The sequence below is a fragment of the Hetaerina americana genome, unplaced genomic scaffold (genome assembly GCF_022747635.1).
Source record: "Hetaerina americana unplaced genomic scaffold, ioHetAmer1.1.p SCAF_1, whole genome shotgun sequence".
Taxonomy (NCBI): domain Eukaryota; kingdom Metazoa; phylum Arthropoda; class Insecta; order Odonata; family Calopterygidae; genus Hetaerina; species Hetaerina americana.
The window spans coordinates 95,731,797-95,741,803 of NW_027286069.1; the positions used below are offsets into that span (position 1 = coordinate 95,731,797).

The following is a 10,007-nucleotide window of genomic DNA, read 5'->3' on the forward strand; positions in this document are numbered from 1 at the left end:
ACGTTCTTCCTGATTTATTAAATCTCCCATGTTGTCAAAAAAATACATATCATCATTCCCAATCCCTAATATTCACCAGACCTTTTCCTTAAATCACAAAGTGCGCCATCCCACTACCTTTCATTTGATCCTCCATCCACCACTTAAATCCACTTCAATTTCATCCACCAACTTATCATCTTTTAATTTATTTAGCACCATGTTTGCCTTCCTCTCTATCCAGCTTATTTATTTCAATCTTCCCGACATTATTATTACGAAATACTGTGATCAACACTCATTATATTTTCTTTTCCACATATTCCCTCAAGGAAAAGGTTTCAAAATCATCAACCGCTACGCTCTCTGTATTGTTCTCAACTAATGTCTTCTATTTCCTGTAATTGAATAGTGTAAATTTAAAAATTTTAGTAATATCCATCTTCTTCGCAAGTTCTTATTTTACTGGTCATATTCCTAATCTAATTGTCTTCCTACGATATCCATTTATAACGGGGATCTCTCTACTGATTGACTTGTGGCTGTTCTCCTGATACCTGCCGCCCCCTTCCTTTATAGTCTCCCGCGCTGATGTCTTCCAACACCTGCTTCTCAAACTCCACCCTTAGTCTTTTCTTGTTATCACAGTTTTAACCCATTAGGTCAATAAATTCCTCCCCCAGGATTCATCTGATTAGAGTTTCACTTTTCCTGGTCTTCAATATCCTTTTCTCTTCATCTATTCTTCGAAAGATTCACCCATTCCAGTTGTTTCACTTCAATTATCACACAGCAGTTTATATTTTCATCGTTTTTAACATGGTTTTCTCTGCTGCTACTATCACGAATATCTAGTCGTTATTTTAAATTAAATTCTTTACCTGTATGTTTGTGTGCAGCTTTCTTATCTCCCAACGAGCATCATTTGCCGCTGGAATTTGCTTCTTCCGATAGAAAGCAGCTAACATGTCTTTCCTGCTTTTCCTCCCTCTCGCTTTGGTTTTTTTGCTGACCTTGCTGTCTTACGATATTAGCATAATTTCCTCAGTTGCCGAAAGGTGTACCCTTCCTATTTTTATGAATTTCATTTGCAGGTCATTGCCTTTATTTCATTCTTGTTTTTATTGATATTGAATATTTCAAAATTTTCCCAGACAGTCAAATGTCGTCTTTAGTTTTTATTTTTTCACTCCAAAAATCCCATGCAAAGTGCAAGATAGTTAGCATACCTTCATGTATCCGTACACCGTCAATGACTTCTTCATTCATTTAAGATCATGCATTAATGATCATAAGTAGTATCCCCAATTTACTCGATTTCATACTTAAGTTTTTTTTATTTCTCTTTCCTCACATCTAATCAATGCGACTTACTCTCGAGTCATGTACTATTGACAATACTTGCCCTTAAAATGCATTGTAATTTCTTTAAGGGTACGCTGAACTGTAACCAAAGCCTGAGTTACGATGGTTCCCCGTAGACCAAAACTCAAGTAACCGTTGAAGGAGGAAAGTTCAAAGGAATTCTATGAATGAATTACGAGAAATAGGTGACGGAAAACGTCAGCACGAAGAAATGGGAAGGGATGATGACATAGATAGGTAGCAGGAAATAGCTAAGAGAGCTGATCTTTACAAATCCCCAGATTGAGAACATATGATGACGATGAGCATTGCATCAGTCCACCCTGATCAAAAGCTTTCCCCGATCCTGAAATTCACTAAAGAGATGATGTTCTTTTTGTAAGTGTTCTTTTCTGTATGCTAAACATGATAACTAAAATAGCTTTTCTCGTTCCGCTACCTTTGAATCCAAACTAGCCCTCATTTTAATAAAAATAAGGGCTGGAAATGAGCATGCCTTGTTTCACAGATGACATCGTAGCGATGTTAAAAATTCGAAAAGATCAAGACTGATGGAAGTCCATCTCGTAATTATATGACAAAATATCAAGCGTAGATTACCTCAAACCGAGAAGGAATTTGTGACAAAAGGGGGTCTACTGCGCCCATAGAAGATGGAGTTACAAGCAAGGAAGCAGACGAAAAAAATGGACTATTGTGGCGCTCAATGGATCATTAGAAAACCATACCAGAGAAAAAGACCTGTAGGTGGAGTCAAATGTTAAAGAACGAATGAACGTATGAAATAAGAAAGAAAGAATAATGCAGAAGAGTAGGAGGAGGTGATGTGATACAATACATATCAGAAAACCCTTGTGCCTTGAGCCTGAATGAAAAATCAATTCTTCGCGATAACTAAATGGTGTCAGAAAAGAAAATATTCTTATGCTGCCGTTCATTTGAACGGGAATACGAGATGCTATTCAATTTTAAGTGGCAGGAAGAGTGATGACCCAATTTTCGCTGATATTAATATTTAGGAGCTCTAAAATTTTGCATAATTTTCCGGGCTTTGATTTGAAACCGGGTTTATCCGTAGATTACTTTCAGATTGATGGATATTCTTCTCCCGTTACATTCAACTGGTTTCCCCCATCGATGAATGGTTATTTAGCAGTAGTTTTGTGTTCATCAGAACAGTCGATGGACACCAAGCAGATAAAATAAGAAACGAGAAGTAAGCAGAAGAGATAAAGGGCATAGGAAAATCAAAGGAAAATATCAGCCCGGTAATCCCAGCACCCTTTGGATTTCAATAACTTACGAGTGGTCATATGTAATGGTTGGGAGCATAATAGAAGGGAAGATCTCTTTAAAATGGACAAAGCAAGTACATGAAGGCCAAAAAATCGACAAATCGAGAATTGAGCCCTATCAGAGTGTAAGAATAACGTTGACATTGAGGAAAGAAGCCAACTGCAGTCGCCTATTATTGCAACTTGATTGGTACTGAATGAGGGTAAAAAAAGAAACTTTACACTTCCACAATAACGATTTAATATTTCACAACCATGGTTTCGATGCTGCGCATAATCATCAGGTAACATACATCAACATTTTCTCAACTCATATAGTCTGGCTCCAAGTGAGGATTAAGGGAGAGGAGAGGGGGTAAGCTAGGGTAAGTAAGGGGGAGGGGGTAAATTGAGTTTGGGTGCAGCAACCTATGATGCAGCATTAAAACCATGGTCGTGAAATATTAAATCATTATTGTGGAAGTGTAAAGTTTCTTTTTTACCCTCATAATTAAGGAATTCTACAAAGTTAAACCTGAAACTGTTATGTTTATCAAGTACTGAATGAATTGTGCGAAAAAAGCGTAGGCTTTAGAAACCCAAACATATGCTAAAATCTGTATCTTTTCAGAACAAATTCTGGTAGAGAAAATTGTAGATTCTTATAGCTATGTCTTGCCTTAAAAAAATGGTAATTTTAGAATTTTACCTGAACTTCCCTTTTCATCAGGATTCGTATCAACTATAATCTACAAGGTACATGGCAAGCCATTGATGGGATGTGTGGTGCGACTTTACAACTTCAATGAAGGTGCAGATCAAGCAAGAGTGTCTAGAACCGAAATGACGACGAAGGAATTGAAAAACGACAAATAGGAGGTGTTTTGGGAGAAATGTCACGGTTAGTAACAGCGATTATGGCGGCACATTGGGTGGCCTTGAAAAGTACTTAGTAATCTACCTTTCCCCTTTTACTCTCACACAACATTTCAAAGAAATTGGTCCGATTTTTATCCTAATGAGAGTTTTGGTAAAAGATCCTGACTAAATTCTCATGCTGAAGTCTTACTCAGACTTCAGCATGAGAATTTAGGCTTAAAAGAAACTCCATTGTTGAATAACTAAAACTGCCTATCATTAAGTCTTCGGGAAAGTATTCAGGAAACAGATTTTTTGCTTTTGTACACCAACTACATACAGTTTTATCGCGGTATTTGAGGTTGTTGTGCTGATTTAATTATTATTCTAGTGGTATGCATAGCGGATTCTTTATTTATTTATATCTTTACATATCCTGCAATCCACCGCTAGGGTGTTTGGCAGGGGGTGAATACACACCCGGATATTTTCATTAAAATTGGTACGAAAGATATTGAAATTATTTTAGGGCGTGCTTCAAAGAAACACGCGACATAGCTACATTCACAAAGTCGAAAATTTTTACATTAAACTTATGACCTCTCAACTTAACAGAAAATTATATATTAATTTTTATAGATTTCAACTTCAAATCAGAAATTAAATGGTGTGATATTTTTGTTACGAAACTTGATAATGTTGCATACTTAAATGCTTTGCACTATAACCGCATACGTGGTCTTCATAGGATAAAGTTCACAGATACGGATGGTGACCTTGTAGATACTATTTCTGTCTGCGAGGGACTTTTCAACATGGTATTTATTTTTATTTCCTGGGAACACCCACTTTATATTTTTAGATTAAATTTTTATAAATGTTTGCCTTCACTCTTTGGGAATGACAAACATGTTTATGTTTGAACAGTCGTGAAATTTAGGCATGCATGTATATCTTGGTTCATGTATGGAATATTCAGCAATGTTCTATCTTATTTGCTTCTCTTCCTCCGCTTGAATCCAATCAAAATACTTGCAGCAATAATTTCTATTTAAAATGCATATAGGCACAAAATCTGACGAGTCAGTTAAAAGCCCTCTCATTCGTGACTTTCTGGCAGGTATATATAAAAAAAATGTAGGAAAGCACAATGCAATTGAGTATTCTAATATTTCACGATAAAAAAAGAGCACTTCAAAAGTACAACTCGGTCGTGAAGAATCTAAATGACGGATACACATTCTACAGAAATTTTAATATGAAAATGGTTAAAGATGGAAATAGAAGCATTTTTAATGGCACCTTGCGGAATGGGCAGAAGTTTGAAGAAACTAATTAATTAGCCAAGATAGGTAAAGAATAAGTGATTGGTCACCGTACACAGTTATTTACATAATAAAAGACGTTTATACGTGGAAACAAATGAAACTATAATAATTACAGTTTGTATTTCAATCGATAGCAGTGTGGGTGAAAGGAGAGTCGGTAGGAATGCATAGAGGTTTCCTTTGCCTGCCCGAAGGAAATTCCTATTGTGAGCCTAAATCTTGACGAAAACAAATAGTAAGATCCATTGAACAGGCTATGACTATCATACGGAATATATGTTGAAAATAAATTAAGTAAGACGTGAAATCTTATTTTAGTGACACGTTCATGTTGAAATTAACGCAGAAAATCGGAGGCGAGGGAAGAGACATTCCGTCTCTTAAGTCATCTAATTAATTGGGCCACAAATAAAAATCAATTTGGTCACTCAAGACAGGTGGAAAAGAATAACAAATTATTTTCACCATTCATTGTTTTCTTTTCTGTGCTTCAAAAGCAATCTACTATGCATATGCATCCCTCAGTATCACCTAGCATCCTCTCAGAGTGACTAAACAATGAACATTCTGAAGAAAGCAGTGCCTCTCTGAGGCTATATAACCACCCTCACTCTCTTCGAACACTCAAGATGCTTTCTTTGACTCGCTGTCATGGCTGACTCGCTTTCATGGCTGAGGTGTTCATAAATATTTACCTGGACAAAAGCATTAGCGAGGGGCACACAAGGAACTAGGACCAGAGGGGAGATGCCACTATATTCATGAATACTAAGAGCGATGAAATTCTTTGGAAGTGGAGGTAGTTTTCTATTTCATTTTTTTATTAGCCTCAAACTCTTACAGGTAAACTTTTTATCAAATATTGCTGATCTAGCAGTGAAAATTTTAGAATTTTTCTCCTCGTTTGTTGAAATCACTCCGATCGAAACAAAATTTAGAAAACATTGGCGCTTGAAATAATTAAAAACGATATTTTTCTCACCTTTTTTGCATCAAAATAAAAAGGAAAATTCCAAAAACCTCAAAACGGTTTCCTTTTTATAAAATCACTTGCACAATATGGCTAATGAAAAAATAAATAAATTGGAAATCACCTCTTATATAACGTATTTCCATTCATTTTGATAAAATGTTATTTCCTTTAAAAAATGGACTCCTAATTAGTTTTGACCGCATTATCATCTTAAAAAACACTAACACTTCTTTAGACATCAGATATTTTCCTCTTTTAGGATTCTTTGTAATAGTTAGCATGCCAAGATAGCTCTTAATCATCCAAAATCAGGGACAATATTTAGATGGAGCTTAGAAAATCTTTCTATCTTTAAATATTAGTGTCAACTTTATGGTAGTTATCACTATTTAAAAGTTCAAAATCGTGAGCCAAATTCCTCACTCTACCCTTAATTTAGTAGGAATTAATTCATTTTCCACAAATAATAATACATATTAATTTATCTTCCAATATTTAGTATTCAGCTTCTCTCATTCGATCAAATATTCTCTCAGGCTACTGGAAATTATTGAACACCGACAAGGCAACCCTAACCTTAAGATAAAAGGAAATGGTTAAAGGAAAATCAAATCCATGTGTTCATGTATGCATATCGTTTGCTTAACATAAATGTTTGCCACAGATTTTAACATTTTTAAGGAATGCGTATTTGTTCCTTTCTTATCCAATCATTTCCTAAGATTTTTCGCATCAATGTTGATATCGTCTCACCTTCTATCTTAAAAACATAAAAACTTTATTTACTCTTTTGTGAAGTTTTAAGTGTCTTTTAAAAGTTTTTAAAATAATAGTTCATCACTCATGAGAAAAAGTTTTAAGATCCTTTGCATATTTTAGCTTCAAATTAATCGTCGGAATGTTAGCAATATTTTTTTAAAATAATTCTACATTAATAGGAGTAGAAAGGAAAAAAATGGGTTAGACAAAGTTTTCCATTTTGCAATTAAAATATTCGGAAAAATCTTATACAATTGAAAATCAATTCAGCAAAATCGGCCCGCGCGCATATTTCAAACTTTCCTTTAAGAAAACAGTAAAAGACTTTGCTTCAAAAAAGAAAAAATTCGCGAATCGTGCGTGTCCACAAGAATTCAGTACGTATTACCAATCCTTGATATCAAGTTTTAGGGGTCTTGAGTCGTAAAAATATTTCACAAGACACATGGGATCAGTAAGTTGGCAACTATTTGATGCGTAATCTACCAATGAAATAAGCGCCTTTTATCCGATCCTTAAGAGCCGCTTTAAGAGCTTATAATTGATAAATCACATCAAATTCTTTACGTTCTGCCATTAAAACGTAGCTGATGCGAAATCTTTCTGTGTTGGCAAGTGTCCTGGGAATACATGGAAAGAAACCCATTGTTGAAATCAAATCATATAATTGAAAATCTGAAAACCTGAATAAATTTCGGTCTTTCATTCAAGCAAGTATTCCATGCAGGAACTGTGTGTAGGTGCTTACAAAAGTGAAAGAAAATCACGCTTTTTATAGAGTGAAAAGACTGTTTTCTTCAGCTCCTCACGCACGAGGTTTAGCTGTAACTGATATACTATAACAATTGCGCATGTGCCAGTAGTATTTTAGTGACGCCATAGCGGAGCTGCAGTTGTGAAACATCCATCAACAAATGCTTTGATTGAGATTTTTCACCAATATGATATAATATTTAATAAAAGAGAGGACAATGATGTATTTTTATAAAGAAGGCGATTAACGGAGTTGCTCTTTATAAATATGACAATATTGGGTTAGAACGTCGGTCTTATTATGTGAATATCACCGCACACCGCATTTAGAACGAGGTGAAAGTTTACGCCAGTACTTACCTTGAAGTACCTACTGCTGTTGATGAAATTACGACGTGGACTGATCACAGCAGAAAATCAATCCTTCGGGGGCAGTCAAATCTTTTATCCCTACGTTCTCGAAATGCAGGGAACGGAGACCTGGAAATCTTCTTCAGCGGATGAATCCATGTGAGATGCACTGTCAATAACAACTCTTCCCGATCGCTTGAAAACTCAAGACTGGAGTCCCCCGCGGAAGCACGCGGGGATGGAGTTTGATCCGCGCACGGGTCACTGCGCACCATAAGAAAACGATGACCACTCTGCCGTCCTCGATCACATAAACGCTTTAATCTATGCCGCGGCGTTAGGGGCAGGTGGAGGACTTCAGACTCTTTATTCCATGTCATGCAGAATTCAACATCCACGCGTTCTCGAACGAAATATGTAAAACTACTCTCGAAGCGTGTAAATTACGGGAGATTGTGTGTAGATACGCACCATCTTTCTACTTCCTTTGGGCTAGTAGTCTTAAACGGTAGCAGTGACTAAAAAAATGCGTGCCCATCGATAAAAAGCTAAGGAAATGGAAACATTCTTTCTCCGTGGTGGACGCGATTCAAACTGAATCTGTTAATGAGTATTGTTCTCTCCATTAATATTTTATTCGTTCCGCATGTTCCAGCAACGATTTGGTAATAATTAGGGAGGAATGCCTACGAGAAGCGGGTAATGTGAAATGTTGTTACAAGGATCAGCGAGAATAAGGAGATGGGCTACAGGGAACAGGATGTCGATTGCAGAACTGTGATTCATAAACTGTAATGATGACGTGAATTAACTAACCTATATTATCCGCCACAACAAAATGCCCTGAGTGGAAAATTCTACGAAAGAGCTCAGATGTTCACACAAATCTTCTTGTTTACTGGCTTGAAATTAAAAAATAACTCCCAAAGGTTGACAACAGTATTCATCCATCGAGAGTATCATTTTTGAAATGGTTTTTTTTCGTATTATAAAGTTCAATCACGGTTTCAAGAGAATTTAGATGTGAGCCCAACATGAGACTTCGTCGTCTATGGTGATTTGGTCAAATTAGCTTTCATTGCATCCTTTTTCGGATCGAGCATCGTTTTCCTATGAACCTTGCATTCAGACTCAGAACCACAGCGTAATGGAATATCAAAAGCTAGTTTATGCAACTCGTTGGTTCAGGACAAGACTGCATGAGAAAAATCTTATTTACGCCTTAAATGTTGATGTTTCGAAAAACAATCATCGTATCAAAAAACCATGCAAAAATTTAAAAAGTTCTATGTCATAATTATGGTCCATACTTAAAAGTTGGATTATGTATATTTTTTCCGGAATACGTGTGTATCCTTTTTTGGTCTGTCTATATTTGTGTTGGTTTATGCCATCTAGCTCCTTCGTTTGATTTATTATTCACATTCGTATAAAACATGTAATTTTATTAGCTCATGACATCCGTATTTTATTGTTTCATTAGATATTATTCTACGATATTTACAGTCTTGATATGACTTGAAAATAGATATGGAAGAGAAAAAAATATGTTTAATTATATTAATTGCTACTGCTATGTACATAATGCGACCTAAACTCTTCCTTTTTTGAGATCATCCCTTGTTTCTTCTCTTTGGCTTTCCATTCTAAGGGTATATCATTTAAGGTATTATAAATATTTTCAATAAATTTCGTCATACATTTTATTCACATCATTTATTATGCAAAAGCTTTTTTTGATGATATAATGTAAGCTAAATGAGCAAGTGTTACAAATTTCATTTATTTGCCTCCTGTATTGCGTCAGCGGCAGCCGTTGAATGTTGAAACGTGTTCATTTTGCCTACACCTGCTTCTGGTGATGAAAAGCGTTATCTGCGAAGGTTCTTTAACTAAATATTTTCCCCGACCTACCATTCTGCTGCCAACCTTAGAATTGAAAGTATGCTGAATGCTTGAATGAAGGAATGTGAGCATAGGTGGGAGTCACATTTAGAACATTAATGTCACTAATGACATGATTTTTGCGGTAAAATAGGAATATATCAAGAAGTACAAAATCCTAAATCATCAGTAAGAGGCAAAAGAAACAAATTGGCTGAGAGTTAATCGAATTGGAATAAAGTTATTGACAGAAGGAGCGATTTAAATCTATGTAAGAAGAGAATTAGTGTAGGTAAAAAGATAGAGGTGCGCCGTATCCAGGTACCTCAAAGGACTGGCGATGTAAAAATGAGAAAAAGTAATTTCCCTGGAGACGGTAGATTTTATAAATTAAAGCAGAGAGTACCAAACAAGTATTTTAAATTTAAAAAAAAGTGGATAGCTATCTATAATTTTACAAGATTTTGATGCTAAAGAAATGGG

At 35.6% G+C, this 10,007-nt stretch overlaps 1 protein-coding gene across 1 annotated transcript in view; it reads right to left on the reverse strand.

The window, feature by feature from the left end:
* Positions 1–7,826, reverse strand: part of LOC139695105 (gonadotropin-releasing hormone receptor-like) — a 53,604-nt gene extending 45,778 nt beyond the window's left edge. Inside the window, exon 1 of the mRNA XM_071593741.1 lies at positions 7,650–7,826. The gene's annotated coding sequence lies outside the window, so the exon portion shown is untranslated. The remainder of the gene's footprint in view (positions 1–7,649) is intronic.
* Between the last annotated feature and the right edge of the window lie 2,181 nt (positions 7,827–10,007).